At 38.6% G+C, this 18,485-nt stretch overlaps 2 protein-coding genes across 2 annotated transcripts in view; one reads left to right on the plus strand and one right to left on the minus strand.

Moving 5' to 3' along the window:
- The window catches only part of nrn1a (neuritin 1a), a 70,419-nt gene extending 69,014 nt beyond the window's left edge, over positions 1–1,405 (plus strand). Inside the window, exon 4 of the transcript XR_008805659.1 lies at positions 1,390–1,405. The gene's annotated coding sequence lies outside the window, so the exon portion shown is untranslated. The remainder of the gene's footprint in view (positions 1–1,389) is intronic.
- Positions 1–18,485, minus strand: part of fars2 (phenylalanyl-tRNA synthetase 2, mitochondrial) — a 179,522-nt gene that overhangs the window by 34,829 nt on the left and 126,208 nt on the right. The gene's annotated exons all lie outside the window — the stretch shown is intronic.

Here is an 18,485-nt window from a genome sequence, read left to right on the forward strand (position 1 = left end):
TGTATCAGCTTGGATTGTGAATATTATTTGAGTCCTGCCAGGCTGGCTGAAAGGCAGATGTTGGAAATAGGAGATAACCATGTTGCTCACCGAATGCTGATTGCTGACGCAACCGTACAGTATTTCTGCAAACCGTTATTGTCTGGCTACATTATTTTTATTTGCCAAGCAAAACAAAACAGACTCTTAAAAATGTAACAATTATTTCTCTAGAAATAGCCGGTGCTGATTTAGAAATATCTACATTTTACATATAATTTTACACCAATTTCTGATGTCGATTCTTTAGCAGGAGCACAAACAGAGGATGAGAGGAAGAAAACAGGAATACAGGCTAAGCCGATCACCAACATCCTCTCAGCAAATTGGCTCCTTACTAATCAGAAAGGCGCAAACGAAGGCTCTTTTCCCCCAGGCAAGGCCCATGGGATCAGGTGCCGGGCATGTTTCACAGCATCTCAAGTTGAAAGTAAAACAAAAAAGGTGCAGCTGAAGTATATCAGCCTTCAAGTTTCTGTAGCACTCTTTACATGGCCTGAATGACTGACGAACGTGAACACAGAGCCTGGATTTTTGAAATCTGAAATCAGTCTGAAAACTGCAAATGCATGCATGGCATTCTCAGCACTCCCACAAGAGGTGCTATAGTAGGACTGTGCATGAATACTTCTTCAACAACCATTTTTTAAAGGTGAAGTATGTAAGATTTGTATGATAAAATACATTCTCTTAACCAGTTTTTTGTTCATTGACTATTAGTATGCCATTCATGGGTTTATCTTCCCCAAAAGTGTAAACATTGAGCATCCCAGACACCATCAAAACATTGAGAGCGGTCCGTCAATCTCTTTCCAGCTCAAACCAATAGCGAGAGTTTGGGGGCGTGGCTACAGGGAGTGTTTAGCCGGTGTGGGACCATGGCTGAAGCATTACATGGGAAAAGACATTCAAAGAGGTGCAAGACAAATTTTGCAGAATTTACACCTTTAGATGCATGATGTTCATGAACACGTCAAAAAGTGAATATGTGTTACAATGGACGCTTACATACAACCGGCTGCAGGACCGGACGCTGCCTGCCTGTGCTGGGTTACCTCCATCCCCCACTCCCCTCCCCTGTTGCAAGTCTTGTGTGTTCATGTTGTAGAGTGTACTGATTGTGCTAATGTTGCTGAGGTGTTTTTTACTGTTCCCAAACTGTACTCCTCACAGGAGCATAGTCCGGGGGTTGTCTTTTTTTTCTCCTCACCTCTCCTCATGTTATGCTGTATTTTCTTTCTCAATGCTCTGTCTTCCTGTCCTGTCTACCCCCTTGTCATATTGTATGTATGTCTGTATGGACAGGTTGATGGCTAATTTCGCTGGTACTTGTGACTAGTGACAATAAAGGCTACTACTACTACATACCTTACAGCATCATCATGCATCCATTCAGAAAGACAAATGTACCAGTTTATATAGTTTACTTTGATGTGTCCAGTGTAGAAGGCGTCAAATAACTGTGGCACGTCATGTCAAAAAAAAGCACCTGGTGGAAATACGTTGGATGCGTTTATTCTAAACGAGACGCTCGCGTTCGTGTTAGTCTATTCAATTACTTAAAGGGATACTTCAGGATTTAGCACTAAGCTTTGTATTAGTAGAAAACCTGTAGTATTTTCAAATTACCATGCTTTCCACCCTCAAATCCCCCTGAGACAAGAGATTTATGTATTTTTTGTCTGGAAAAAATCCTCTGATGACGCAAAAATAGTCATTTTGCGTCATCGGAGGATTTTTTGGCCAGAGGCTGAAGACTACAGCCAGTAGTAGGGGCTGTCCCGCATGTTTTCACCACGCCCATATGGGGTGGGATCTCACTCACAGAATGTACACATAGTGTCAGCCATCTTTTTTGGAAGCTAAGCTAGCAGGCTCTTGTTCTGTGAAGAAAGCGGAGTAGTAGGGGTTACCATACATCCTCTTTTTCCCCGGACATGTCCGGCCGTCGAGGGATTCAGCTTTTGCTTTCTGCAGTCGTCATTCATTGTTTACATGCACACCTTTTGTTTCAATCTAACTGAATTCATTCCGACTGGTGAATCTGAATGTAGTGTTTACATGAACGCTAAACAAGTGATCGGTTGATGTGCGTTTTAACATTGCTAAGAAAATTCCCGCTCCTCCGTGAGAGATACGAGATCGGTGCGTCTCACAGGTGTCGCTTATCACGCCACAGACCTCGCGCCGTTCTCCCGCGGCCCTCACTCGTCCTGCTCGCCACAGTAAACATAATGAATGCCGACTGTAGAACGCAAAAGCCGAATCCTGGACATTTTGGGCAATCTCGAAACACATTTTCGGGCAGACTCATCACGGAGACTCACTAGTAGCCTAGACTTGTTGTTTAACTACTGCTCTGTTAACGGTAGGCGTGGCCTCCTAGGGCATTCTGGGAGTTGTTGTTTTTCATCCACATAAGCCAAAAATACATTTTCTGGCTTTTCTCAGTCTAGAAAGCTCCAAATTCAAAAATAATTTCACATTTCTTCTACATCAATGACCCATTTTAAATACACATTCATCTTTCCAGAGGTGAAGTATCCCTTTAATCATGACACATAGCGACGACAGCTAAAATAATTCATAATATGTCGGCTCTTTTATTGAAAGTAGCCTAATTTAGTTGTTGAGACATGCCTTCGCAAGCACCTGTAAGAGCCGTGTTTGTGATGTCTGACGGCGCGCGAAAGGGGCGTTTGCAAAATATGCATTGTTTTTCCGCTAAGTGTCACTAGTGTTGCAGAAACTGTATACTAGTGTTTTAGGCAGCAGTTTGATGAGAATCTAGTAGTTAAACTGTTGCTAGCTAATTATGTGAATAACAACACACTCGGTTGAATGGCAGAGGCGCACTTCAAGACGAGATGCAATCAAAATTGACCCTATTTATTCACCGTACTTGAGGAGGGATTATAAGTGACAAATGCAAAGAGAAGCAATAAAAGAGGAGCAGCAGAGACAATATGACATTGCAGAGTTGAGGGATGCAAGCGAAGGCTGGGAAAGAAAAACACTCAAAGTCACCAGAGACAGCACGGCGCCAGGGGCTGTTGGTCAGTTTTTGCTGGAAGCCATTAATCCTTGCAACTCCAAGCTAATTACAGCCACTCAAATATCCATCCTCTTCCTGCTTTTTCCACAGGCATATAAAAATCTATTCATCCCACTCACATTCTTCTCTTACAAGCTGGGTTTGTTAATATAACATCTGTAATACCGTAAATACAATACAATGCATATTATAACGGTATCTTTTCCATTGGCCCCCGTCTAAAGGTCTCGCCTTGGCAGAGCTTTATCGACCGGATTCGGTCTGGTCGGGGATGATATGTGCTGGGATAGGGATTACTGTACTCTTTCTGCCAGAACGCCCTGAAAGCATCTCCTGTAAGGTGACCCAGGCCCAGGGAGATGACAAATGCCCTGCAGCGTGTGCTGTGATATGAGGAAACCTCCTCTGAGGGGTAAACGGAGAAGAAAACGGAGGAGTTTTTAGCAGAGCGAGATCACTTTTTCATGCCCAGTGGAGGTTTCTAGCAAAAACCTGGGTAATTCTATGCCAAAATTATTACAATTCATCTGTAGTATACAACTAAAGTCGAACACTATACTATAACCACAGAATATAGTTGTGGGTATATATACTGTCATGTCAAAATAACAGTGACTTATATTTGTAAAGAATCCTGGAGTCATGGCACTTAAAGTAATAACGAGAAACTGGTTGGATTCAGTATTTAAAATTGATCTTGTGGGTTTTTTATTTCTTTATTTTTGTAGTGCACTGATATTTATGCATATTATTATTATTAATAATAATAACATTTGTTTATGTATGGATGATTGTGCAAGTCTATACACTGTACAAAATAAATTGTTGGGAAAACTTAACGATGCATTCAGATTTTTAGCATCCATCCATCCATCCATCCATCCATCCATCCATCCATCCATCCATCCATCCATCCATCCATCCATCCATCCATCTATCTATCGTCTTGAAATTGTCCCAAGGAAGACTATTTTGTTTTGACAGTTTTAAACAGTTTGTTCACTAAATGCAAAATGCTGCAAAAAATCAATACATTTTTATCCAAGCAACTACAGATTTCCTGTTCAGCAAATTTTCTATTGGTAACATAAAATGTATCTATCATTTTGGTAGTCATATTCTTATGTGAAGTGAACTATCCTATCTGGGATATAGACACATACATCTTAAGAACAATCAACCAATGTAAAAAGATGAGCTCTTAACATTACACCACAACAAATAATGATAAAACGAAAATCCTTAGATAAAACTCACAAACCCTTAACATTTCAGCAATATTACTCAACTAAAATGTTCAGACATCATTTGGTGAGATTCTGTTGGTCTAACATTGGTTTTTATGTAGTTTTAAGTAATTAACATTTCTTTGTATTTGTGACTCAAAAGGTCCTCAAACTGGAAAATACAATTAAATTAAAAAAATATTTACAGTGTAGAAATTACCACAAGGAATGTTATCAGAAGAGATATTTAATAAGTATATATAATAATTATGTATTTTTCCTATTACTTAAAAATCAGTAATTTAGCCAAGAAAAAAAAAAGTTAATTCTTAATGACCAGTTTCAATGTTTCCATGAACCAAATGCCTGGAGGAATACTAATCAAAGCTCTCTCCATCACTGGGGTACCGGAGGCCTCTTGCCTTCTAATTACTGGGATTCAGGCAGTCAATAAAGCTTGTGCAGCGAGTGGAAAGACTCCGAGACACTTTAAAGGAGCATCGGCAGGATTAGCCCGTCAAACTATCTTAACCACGATAATACAGGACAAACCAAATGGGCACTTCCTTAACGAGAGAATGGCAGCCAAAGCCCTTCATCGCTCTTAAAAACAGTTTTTAGGCTGGGTGTGGTGAGCAAGATAATGATAAATGTAGATGTATTGCAGTTGGTGCAGGCACTTTGAGAATCCTGCACTTCTCTGAAGGGATCGGATCGATTTCACTAATGCTGGGTTAAGTTAATCTACACTGTACATTACAGTGCAATGCAAAAATAGATTCACTCAAAGAATGAAAGTGCTTAAGAATGGAGAATTATAAGATCACTGGATTAACCAAGTGCCACATTTGTAACTTGAGTCTCAGAGTATCAGTTTCTGGGTCTCAATGTGCTAAATTGATATACATCAAAACATTTAAAAGACATGTTCTTGGATTAACCTTTTTCAACAGCATAGTCCTAACCCTAACCAATCACTAACCTCAATATAAATGATTAACTACCCCTAAAATCAAAAGGGAATGATTCAAGCCCTAATCAACCTAGATTGGTTGTTGTTCTCAGACCAATGAGAATATCGATCACGAAACATGTTGTACTTGTCAAAATCACGCTAAGCTTTTCCTTACATGGTTATCATAAAGTAAACGTTCAACATTAATGGCCAAAATGTGTACAGTTGGCTTTCCATCCGCATTATATAAATGCACATTTGAATGTTTCACATAAAATCCAGCAATATTGTACAAGAACAAAACTTGAATTAAGAAACTATAGTATTCTGCGTTATAGCTTAATCAAACTTATTCAAAACTGATGAATTTTGCAACATCAACACCATTATTAAACTGAACTGAATCAACATTGAACTGACTCAAGCTGCGTTACAGCAGAATATAAACTTGTCTCATTTTTGACGACGTTTTTGACAATAAAATGCTGAAAGGAAACCCTAAGATGTTGATAAAATATCCAAAATGCACTTAAAAAAATTATACGCTACACTTGAGGGGGATTTTTGGTAAGATGAACAAATTATGATACACAGTTATCACATAAGTCCTAGATGCATAAAAAAATGTAATATTATGTGACTAAATAAATTGCTAAAATAAGAATATTTGGTAACGCTTCCTTTTACAGTACAGTACTTACGTGTACTTACAGTGTACTTACCTAGAAAGCACTGGCTAATATAAGGTAAGTACACGGGTTAGGGGTAGGTTCAGGGTTAGTACCTAGTTATTACCCAGTAATTATAATTACTATAATAAGTACATAGTAAGTACATGGGTAACGGGACTGTAAAAGGAAGCGTTACCGAATATTTCTCTGGCCTAAAATGCCAAAATCGGACATCGAAATGTGAATTTCGAAGTGGCAATAATATCCATTTCTTTGGAAGTGGTGATTTTGTTCTCCTAGACTTTACTTTACTCGTTCAACTCGTTTTCGCAATATTGTGGAAAATAAATCTGGAAATCTAGCTATTGACCCGACAACTCAACTACTTGCGGTCACATTAGCAACATTTCACAAGCAAAAAAGATCCGTTGTCTCTTGTCAATCGAAGCACCACTCGCACAGAAGTCACCAAGCAACTTTCTGTAGGCTGATGCGATGAATTTGCATGAATAACTTGCACAACTTGAACCCGAATGCAAAATCTTCCCAACTGTGTAGATTCCAAATAAAATAACTGGATTTTGTCCCCAAAACTCATCAAATACCCTGAACATATAGTATAAGGTAACTGAATTTGTGTGCATTAAATTGCACGGTTAATTCTAACAACAGCAGATGATCCAGTCAGGATCTTTCCAAACCAATGAAGTGGACACAGAACACATGAAGCAAACACCGGCCAATCAGTCAAAATCATTGAGCTGAAGGTTTCGGTTTCTATAATCATATGCATTAAGGTTGCATGTGTGTTGGTGTTTCAGACACCTTGAGACACCATGCAACCTACCGAGAGACATGCAAGTGAAACTTCTTGCTGACATTCTAATAGTTGTAGATTGAGACTGGGATCTGTAATGCTGTCATGAATTCGTCCAAAGGGAATAGCTATGCTTTCACGAAAACTCAAAAAACTGTTTCACAATACGATTCAAAACTCGTGAAGATTGCAAAGCGTCTGCTTGAATATTGAGGTGTAAACAGAACAATACAACAAATATGATTGAATTGGATATGTAAGAAGAATCTCATTTCCATAAGCGAGGCCTTTTGTTTACCACACGCCACATATATTTCTCCATCTTTTGAGAGGAAAATTAATTAAATTCTACCAGGAACGATTGTGTATTCACATTCAAATTGCGGACGGTTGTTTTCCTTGCACAGAGTTTGCTTGTGGATTGTGGCATCAAAAATCTCATAATGAGTATTGTGTTTCCTACGTGAACGGATGGTGTTTTTTTCCAACAATCAGGTGCATCAATGTTTTCCCTTTTTGTGAGGCTTCTGGTGGTGCATCAGGGATGCAAATTGTTTCCCCCACCCTCCCGCACCTGTAACTCGTTTACGCAATTCACTGTAATGAAGCCCAAATGCTTTATAATGGGAGTCTGAGACAGCGGAAAGCGATACGGGCCGAGACAATGCAGCCGCTGTCACAGGGCCACGGGGTTAGAGATAACCGAAATCACTGGCCAATCAATCTGTCAGTGTCTCTCGCCCACCACACACACATCCTCCGCCTCCATTCTCTCGTTCTCTCCGTCTCCTGCTGTTGGCGAGGCTTCGACCCGTGTGTTTCTGTAATCATTATTACCTGTGTTATGATGTGAGCTTATAGTATCCTTCCTGCTCCTGCTCTCCAATCTCCTCCACTGTCTATGTTTTTAAAACCGCTCATTCATCACTACAGTGAAGTAATTTCATTCCTTTGCTGCTTTTCTACTGGAAAACCATAGCTGGTTTGTTGCTGGTCCAAAGTGACACACCAGTCCTAAACATCTTGATCAAGACAGCTTGGAACCAGGTCTGCCAGCTGGAAACATATTTTATTTTCAGCCTCAATCTGATTTCTCACTGACAAAAAAACAAAAAAAAACCCATTTCATTTCATCAGCATTATTGATTTTAATTGACCCTTCACAGAAGACTTTATTACAAATCTATGAATAATAATCTCAATTTTGACTTTATATCTCACAATTGTGATTCTTTTATCTCAGAATTTTGACTTTATATTTCACAATTTACCCTTCTCAGGGAGTTTGATTGACAGGCGATCTGACCAATCATAATCCGCCATCCGCCGAATCCGCCATTTTTGTCCGACAAAGCAGTCAGGAGAGTTAGTAGATTAACGTTGGAGGATTTGAACTTGAAAAACGAAGTGTACAGACGTCTTTCCACGGTTAAAACAACATTCCTTCTTATGTTCATTCATGTTTATATGATGCTATAAATTAACTAGAAGGAAGAGATGATCGGTTCATGAGCAGCTTTAACTGAGGCTCTACAGCGATCTGTCAGACACATTAAAGAGCCACAAAACGGTATTTATCGTTTAAATTTCTTTTAAAAATGACCAAATTTGAAAGTTGAGACTTTGTTTCATATCAAAAGTAAGCTGGTCTGTTCTGTCTGAGCGCGTTGTCAGTGTCCTCTCTGCTCCGCGATGTATTTTTCACTGCGTGAGAACATGGTGTGTGTGAGAGGGGCGTGGCTTGTCGGACATGGCAACAGTAACTAAAGGGGGCGGGTCTTTGCGAACAGTCAATTAAAACATACAGATTTCTATTAAAATGAATGGGTTTCGTTGACCAATGTAATTGTGACCAGACCTTTAGACATTAATGCACTCTTCTAAAAGACATGACAAACATTTTGCGAACTCCACAGCAACACAGTGTTCTGGGCTTGAAGCGCTCGTTGTATGTCCGTATATATGATGGTATTTTTATCAGCTGACAATTTGTAAAGAGCTTATGTGTAAAAGAGTCAAAACAGTGGCAGGAATCCCTCCGTCACACACATAAAGATCTGGCGTTCCCGACGCCTGTACTGAACGGTGATGGGCAACATCGTGACTATGATGAGAAAAAACAGGTACGCTTGAGCCTTCTGTCCTTTTTAGGGTTGCATCTTGTGACATAAAGTCCTGTTTTTGGTTCGTTTATATGTCTTTGGTCCGTGTTGCATTCATATGTCATTGGAACCGCACCAAGCTCGTGTGGAAGTGGACAGAGACTCATCTTTCCAGCGTCTCGATCCACTTGTTTGTTGCGCACCAGTGTTCAGATGGCAGCGTTCACAATTATTCAAATGAACCACACTAACAGAGCAATCGCACCAGGGTTCGTTTTAATCCAAACATGCCAACTGTGAACACACACACTAAGTGGCTAGAATAAGCTGACCAGACTTCATATCAATAGGTTGGACTAAATATAATCCTCCACAACCTTATCCTGGCTTTAGCTGCATCCTCACTGCAGATTTGATGTAAAGATATGAAATGTTTAGCTTTGGACAGTTTCAGTGTTCAAACCATAAATCCTCAACAATCAATGCAGGATTGCAGATTGCGATGGATTTCTCCTTGGGTTTTTTTTCGACGTGGGAGCAGTATTCCTTCTTTTAGTCTCCCCGAGCACACACCTGTCACTCAGTCATTGACCTCTGACCTCTAAAGGGGCTGACATCGGTGATACGACACCGCCTGTTTGTTTAGCTCCTACAAACAGAGGCTCTGAGGTGATGCCCTAATATAGTGTGCGTGTGTGTGTGTGTTTGGATGGGCACACATGCGTGAGAGTGTGCGTGTGCATTTTCTCTGGTTATTTGAGAAATGCAATCAAAACCCATCTAAACAGCACTTTCTGTTCGCTAAACCAGTTGTGGGAGATGTGCGGATGGATTGATGGTGATCTTTTTACCTTCTCCTGTAAGGAATTAACAAGCGGAGCATATGCACTATAAACGTATATAACACTAAGTTCTAACATTAATTACATAATACTAAATATACTATATAATACTATTGATTTTGTCTTAATCATTTGTTAACAAACAGGTATTCATTACTTTAATGAGCCCATTGTTTCTGCCTTAAATTATTACATTGTTTACATTTTTTTAGCTAACTGTGATTTTGTATATGTACATTTCTGAAATACATAACTTAGACAGTTACCTCTGATAGCAGATCACTCTAAATTGTAATGTGGACTTTCTGTAAAGCTGCTTTTAAATGATGTGTATTGTGAAAAGTGCTATACAAATAAATGTGAATTGAATTAAATATTGGTAAAATTGGATTAAACGGAAGTTGTGATTGTCTTTTCTTCCCTATTGTGACGAGTGAAACTGTTTCTGGAACAAGAACAGATGTAGGGTGGGGCTTGATTTTTGTCTGTGGGGAATTGATTGGATGGTTGTGGTTTGCTATTGGCTGATCTCATGTGAGTGACAGGTTATAGCCCCGCCCTCGTCATCAGAGAAGATAAGAGATGCTGCAAGAGGGAGGGGAAGATATTTTGATTCAAGTTTACGAGGAAAATGCTGTGCATGGGTAAATCATTTATAATTAATAATGCAATATTCCATACAAAAATACGAAGTCAATTTTGATTTCATGGTGACTTTAACATGTTAATATATAAAATATAAAATATGTTTGGTTTATTTTTGCACTGACTAAAATGTATGAAGTGTCAAGTGCTAAAGCTCTACCATGTTAACAGTTTTTCTGTTCTAAGTTCATCAGCGGCCGCAAAGAAAAGAAACTACATGTTTTGTCGTTTGGTTTATTGCACCGGGTGCCCATGCTGAAATCTCATTGTAACAAAGTATCTCTCCTCATGAATACTGAACATCAAGAACATCAAAATAAGGCCCCAAACGCAGATATTTCCCTGCGGTTTGGCCTCTCATTTATCACAGAAAACGATTATTTCTAAAAACTCCGGCCAAAGTGGAGATTTCTGAAAACGCCGGTTATGTGTTGTCGTGTCAACTGGGAGAAACGGGGTTTTAGGTTCTCTCTTGTCGATTCTGATTGGCTTGCATGGCTTTATCCTTCTCCCTACACTGCCGCCCATAGGTTTGGCATAGTTATGATGGCGCTCGACGGCGTATTTATGCGGGTGTGTGCACGATGTTATTATTGAAAACGGAGGCGGGGGAAATATTCGTTTCTCTAAATACCCAGCTGTGTGTAAACGTGACCTAATATTTCTATGCAACTAAAAAAAAAATTCTCTCAGAATGGATGTTATCTTCTGAAATCTTGGCATGTAAACTAACCGATGCTTACATATCTTTCACATTATTGGATGTGCACGCATGTGCATTTTCTAAGGTTATTTGTTAACTATAAATGAAATCAAAGCCTGTCCTAAGCAGCGCTTTCTGCTCTCTCTCTTTCTGCTGTGGGAGAAGCTCTGATGGATTGCGGCTGCTCTTTGTGCCGTCTCCTGTGAGTGGGGTCTAACTCTCTGACCTCTCCTCTCGCCGCTCACACAGATACACGTCTGAGAGAGCCACCTAACAAATCGCAGAGACACCAAACAGCACAAGGGCTCTCAGAGCGACATGTCTGAACATGCGCATACACACCTTCAGTGTTTGAGGAGTCCTCCTGTGAGGGATGAACACACTCCTTCACTGGCCCTGCCTTGAGCAACTCGCCTCTGCTCTAATTACTGTATTGATCCAATCAGAGCACAAACTGACCCCACTCATTTACAACACCATGCATCCACATTTCCCTCTTCAGTCAAATATATTCAGAGGTCATCTGAGAATTAGGAGACGTGATAGCAGACAGGTGGTGTGTAATTGTCGGAAATGAATGGCCATTTTGACTAAATCTACTATTATACGTACATTACTGTATATAAATGTATAATGTGAATTATATAATACTAAATTATAGATAATACATAATAATATTCATATTGGTCATATAATATAATATTAACAGTTTTATTTTGCCATTTTCATTTATACAATTTGAAGCCATTTCAGTCAGATTGAGACTAATTGAATTTAATGATAAAGCGACAAGCAATAAAAAGCTACTATGTTAATCGTTTTTATGTTCTAAAAGCAGTGACCGTAATGAAATAAACTATATTTAGTTTGTTCTGTCGTCATAATATTTCTATGCACTATATAAAATGTATTGTGGTGGTACAATAGCACAGTGTAGGAATCATATGGTAATACCATTGTACTTTGATATGCACCGTGTTACTGTACAAAGCTCCATTATTACCATGGTGTATGTTCAAAAATGTGGTATTTTCTTATGGTATCGTCCAAAAAGCATTGTATTTTTTTGCTGTAAAAAGCATAAATCCGTATATATAGCTACACAGTCCAAATGAACGTATGTTAAATAAACTAAATACTCTACTAAAAAAATACTAAGTAACTGAAAATATAAATAATTAATTAATTGGATAGATAAATCCATTTTTATTCTTTTGAAATAATCCCAAATGTAATACCACAGTACTTTTTGTTAGTACGTGGTAATAGTCTTTGAAGTATTTATAAAAGATATGCGCCTCCAGCACTGAGCTGATAATTAGCGAAGGAACACATAAACGTGTTGACTGTAATAAAGACTGTAATACAGATGACCGAAGGGCTGTGCTCACTTTCCTTTAAATGCATTCAGTTTGGTAATCAGTACAGACTCATTACAGCCAAAAGAAAACAGTGATCAATACTCTTCTCTGCATTCGGGATTTGGAGAGTTGCCTCCTGCCCAGGTAAAAGTCTTCAGCCACATCGATCCGACCTCAAGCGCTTTCATCACGTTTCCCACTCCATTTCTGTTTTACTGACAGAATACACGATCCCACCTGATGTCTGTGAAAGCTTGTCATATCTGATATGCATTCTGAAAAACATCAATGCGGTTCAGTCCCATACATCCGAAAATACAGAGATGGGAAAATTGGTATCAAACATTTTCTCGAGTAGGGAGTTCAGGATAATAGGCCTCAACAGACTGTTTTCCGGAAGTAAGAATCTTCAGAGAAAAACTGATTTTAAACGATAATGGATTAACCCTTTAGACCCTTCATGAGCAGAAATGGTTTATCCTTCTGGGTTATCCAGTGTGACTTCCACTTTAGATGAACATGATGCTAGTTGCACAGAAATTACACACTTCACTTTGAATACCTAGTGATAAACTAATTAAATTATATATTTCTTTTCCACCTGTGTTTTTAAAGTGCTTGTCAGTATATCAAAAAGACATAATGAAATTATACTAATAAAATGTTATTTAATAAAAGTGACTTTTTAGCGTATAAGTTGTTTTTGGCCTCTACTAGAATAGGTTCTCATACTGTCAGGGTTGAGTGCAGGTTGCCGAAGACGAGGACACAGGAACTGAAGTATAGTTGATTTATTTACAAAGTCAACTTACAGGAACAGACAGAAACAAAGGAAACTCTCCAGGACTTCAAAACACACACAACCATAGATTGACGACGACCAACAAACACTGAGGGAAAACACAGGGCTTAAATGAACAGGGACTAATGGGATAATTAACAGAACACAGGTGAAGGGAATTACTAATCAGAGAGAGCGGGAAAACTAACAGGACTGAACCAAAATCACAAAAGACGGGGGAAACAAGATCTCAAAACTGAACTAATAACAGGACTAAACCAAAATCACAAATACAGGGGGAAATCAGATTACAAAACAGAACTTAAACACATTGAAACATGACACATACTTGAATGTTAAAAAAAAAAATCCTAATTTTCTCCATTGTTGCGGCTCCTCTCTTCCCAGTCTGTCAGTAACGCTCTATTTAGTTCCCGCCTCTATGAAGCCACTCCTTCTGAAAAGTACACTGTGTTCTGATTGGTCGGCTGAAGCAGTGTGTTGTGATTGGTCGAGCGCTTCGAGTGTGTTTGGGAAATGTCCCGCCCCTTTCCATAACCGCCAGCACACTACTAACTAACTCAACCAGGCCCCGCCCCTTTATTCTGCGTATATAAATTATTTAAATGAGGAATATTGAGACGTAGAAAACTCAAGACTACAATAGAGGCGTTTCAGGGAGTTCAGAAACACTGACTCTGATATAGAGAACATGTTGACTTTACGCTTTGTGACTTGCAGAGGTTTTGCATGCTCAAACAGCAACATTACAAGCTAAAGAAAGATGAACATGTAAAAAAAGCATAATAGGCCCTTTTTAAGAAAGTTTTGATAACCACATTTTTTTTTACCACACATTTAACATTATATACACACACACACACACACACACATATATATATATATATATATATACTGTATATGAAGACTTCAGATGCAAAAGCCGCTAAGTCCGTCTAAAGTTTTTGTTTATTATTAACATTATTATCAGGGTCCTATGTATAGGTTTCAACCCAAGTACCGGCATTTCTATATGGGCTGAGGCTGGGATTTAGTGAGTTTGAAGTGAAAGTATTTGATTAACGTTTACTATGTGCGGAGAGCATTCACTCAATATTATTATCTCATTTTTGACAGAGGTGGCTTTTAGAGCCTTTTGCATTGCAGATCATCATATATATATATATATATATATATATATATATATATATATATATATATATATATATATATATATATATATATATATATTTATTTACAGTGGAGGTTTGGCTCAAGGCTTAGAAGTGTTTATTGAAGAATCTTTTAAAAGCCTTTGGAAGAAATGAATGGAAAAAATATCAAGGCTGCTGAAAAAGTGGGCAGTCACTGTTGCAGTCTATTTATGAACAGACAATTGTCTGGCTGCAAATGATGAAAGCCACAGAAAGACTTTGTTCCATCTGTCCTAGAATTCATCTCGTCTGACCCAAGGAAACGTGTGAGATATCTCTCTCCCCACAGCGTCAAAACACAGAGTATTTCCAGCTCATCAGCAGCGCTTCACTGTAGCGATGGCAATGCTCGGGTTTGACAGGTGGACTCTCTCTCTCTCTCCATCCTCTCGTTCTCTCTCGCTCTCCTTCACAGTGATGAAGTGACAGCTCCATTGAAGGGTCTGCTCTGACAGGATTGGGGACTGGTGCCGACTGACTGCTTGTCTGGGACGACACACACCTGTTTCATCTGTGAGACTGGTAGCGTGACGACGGCACACCTGCACACGGGCAGCTTCAACACCGACACACACTCTGGAGGGCTGAGTTGACGTCAAATCGGTGGATGCAGTGGCATCTTTAAAAAAATCCACCACTTATTTTGTTTCTGCATTCAAGCTGTGGTAAATGTCATTCTATCACACACAAAACATAGCCCAAGTATGTGGACAGTCAAACACACATCCACATGTGCTTGTTGAAGATAAAATGGACCAGAGCTGCAGTTTACTCTCATTCAGAGTCAGACACCTGTGGTTGGGTGTTGGGGTTCAGGTCTGGGCTTTCTCCACATAGGACTCAGTAAACCATTTTACTGCTTGCATCCCATGATAGCGAGTCATTCTGCTGAAAATGTTGTCATTTTGCGGCTGCATGATTGATTTCATGCACCTGTTCGTAATTCAGCTGAAACAGCTAATGTCTTATTTAGAAAGGGTGTCAACATGTGTTTTAGCCATATAGCATATGATGATACATACTGTAGTGCTTCTGATGTAGCACTGCAGAAAACACACACGCACACACACACTTTCATGTTTTATGGGGACTTTCCATTGACATAATGGTTTTTATACTGTACAAACTATATCTTCAATCCCCCTAACCCTAAACCTACCCATCACAGATAACTTTCTGCATTTTTACATTTTCAAAAAACATCACTTAGTATGATTTATGAGCTGTTTTCCTCATGGACCAAAAAATGTAACCCCGAGGACAAGGATTTTGGATATTGGCATCTTTGTGGGGATATTACCAGGACACACACACACACACACAAAATATGTGGTTTACGGCATTACGGGGAGTCTCCATAGGCGTAATGATTTTTATACTGTACAAACTGTATATTCTCTCCCCTAACCCTACCCACCATTTATGAGGACACAGATAGTTTAAACTCATACATGTTCACTTTGACAGCAGAAAGTGAACCCCAAAATGAAAACTCTGTCAGTAATTACTCTCCCTCATGTTGTTCCAACCCCGTAAGACTTTCGTTCATCTTCGGGACACAAATTAAGATATTTTTGATTAAATCTGAAAGCTTTCTCAGCTTTCTCCCATAGGCTTCTTAAGGGATCGAAACTGGCCGGCCCAGAAAAGTTAAAGACATTGTTAAAATAGTCCGAGTGACGACAGTGGCTCAATTTTAAGTTAATCAAGCGACGAGAATACTTTTTGTGCGCAAAAAAACAAACAAAAATAACGACTTTATTCAACTATTCATTTCCTTCTCTGTGGGCCTCGAGATTTCACGTAGTGTAACAGCGCAGCGCTTCTGTGTTGAATATCAATGAGATACCATCACAATTTCAAAAACGTCTTGCTGTTTCTCGGTCAAAGATGAAGACTAGAGGGGATCGCGCATTTGCGGTCGCTGCCCCTAAACTATGGAACAGTTTACCTTTATATATTAGCGACCTTCCTACACTCAGTCAGTTTAAAAGCCATCTGAAAACATATTTTTTTTATGATAGCGTTCGATCAAGATAGGTGTGAAGGGTGCTAGTGTCATTTTTTTTTCCTTTTTATAAATATATGTTGTTGAATGTTTTTATGAAGTTTATACTACCTATTTAGATATATGGATATATATTTTTCTTTTATTTGTTTTTTCTCTGCTCACTGTTTTACTGCTTGTACAGCACTATGGTCAACTGTGTGGTTTTATTCAGTGCTTTATAAATAAATTTGAATTTGAATTTAGGTTGTACGTCACACGCATCACACACACATGACCAGCGTCGGCCAATAGTGAGCATACGTGTGACGTACAACCTAGAAGCGCTGCGCTGTTACACTACGTGAAATCTCGAGGCCCACAGAGGAGGAAATGAATAGTTGAATAAAGTCGTTATTTTTGTTTGTTTTTTTGCACACAAAAAGTATTCTCGTCGCTTGATAAACTTAAGGTTGAGCCACTGTCGTCACTCAGACTATTTTAACAATGTCTTTTATAACTTTTGGGCCGGCCAGTTTCAATCCCTTAGAAGCCTATGGAGGAGTGAGACAGCTCTCAGATTTAATCAAAAATATCTTAATTTGTGTTCTGAAGATGAACGAAAGTCTTACGGGGTTGGAACAACATGAGGGAGAGTAATTACTGACAGGATTTTCATTTTGGGGTGAACTATCCCTTTAATAAGAAACATGCCATCCATGCCAAAAGATTTTTGACCCCTGCTTTATACAAATAAAATTTTTTTTTTTTTTGTATAATGAAGGCAAATATCATTTTAGTGCTATTACTGTAATGTGTGAAAGTGAACACAACTGCGAACACTGTATCATGGTAGTTACAGACACTCAAAGGCCCGTGGGATTTAGCAGGGCACTGCCGTCTCCCACTGCTGACCTCTACTCTCAATTACACACAGATTACCCAGAAGCCCCCGCCACGAGCTGTCAGCCTCTATAAATTTAGAGGTGGAACAATTAAACTCACTCCTGCCTGCTAACGCCATTAAACACTGCCTGCTCCTATACACACAGCAGGGAGTCGAGAGTTAATACACACGTCGACGGGTGTGGAGAGACAGACAGACAGAGAGAGAGAGAGAGAGACAGAAAAAGAGAGAGAGACACACACACACACACACACACACAGTGAGAGAGAGAGAGAGAGAGAGAGAGAGAGAGAGAGCTTTGCTCACACTGCTGCTCAAGAACAACCAATTTGTTCTCGTACATCTGACAATATCATCACTCTCCTCAAGTAAAACACTCCTGGGTTCAAGTCTTATCGTTAGATAATTGATATATTACCATTGATGTGTCTGTAACATGTCTCGTATATATTTTAAAAAGGCAATCAAATCGACCCACCCTTTTGCTTTGTTAATAAATGTTCCTGTTGATATTGTGCACGATTTATAAGCGCATGTTATTCTGAAGAAAAAAAAAAGGTTGTTTTTATAATCTTTCATCAAAATGTAATAACTTTATATGTAAATGTAATAAAAATGTAATGGCTTTTTCTATTTTGCTGATGTAACCAAGGGGAAAATTATATTAACCTAACCTGTTTTCACCCAAAACATCCAAAGAAATCGCGACGGGTAAAATCAATGCCTGCTCCACATAATTTCTCATTGAATAATCATAAATATTAAATAATACCATATGTAGTGTGTCGTGCCTAAAAACATGTATATATATACATTTATTATACTATATATATATATATATATATATATATATATATATATATATATACAGTATTATACAACATTATATATATATATAAAATTATCGGAGTTGTGTAATATCCTTGCAGCACCAAAGTAGAATAAATATTAGGCAATTATTAAACCTTTACTATATGCTCCTTGAAAAACCGCAATGGTGGGTATGGCCATGCTATAATATCCTAAATATATATATATATATATATATATGCACAGGGACTGTATATCTGAGTTTAAGATAGCACTTAATGAGTTTGCTTTGAAAAAAAATAACATTTTAATAAATGTATTAAAGTAAAATATTTAATTTTTAATTTTTAATTTATATAAATTATACCAT

Source organism: Rhinichthys klamathensis, unplaced genomic scaffold (genome assembly GCF_029890125.1).
Source record: "Rhinichthys klamathensis goyatoka isolate OS25496 unplaced genomic scaffold, OSU_Roscu_1.1 h1tg000656l_1, whole genome shotgun sequence".
NCBI lineage: Eukaryota > Metazoa > Chordata > Actinopteri > Cypriniformes > Leuciscidae > Rhinichthys > Rhinichthys klamathensis.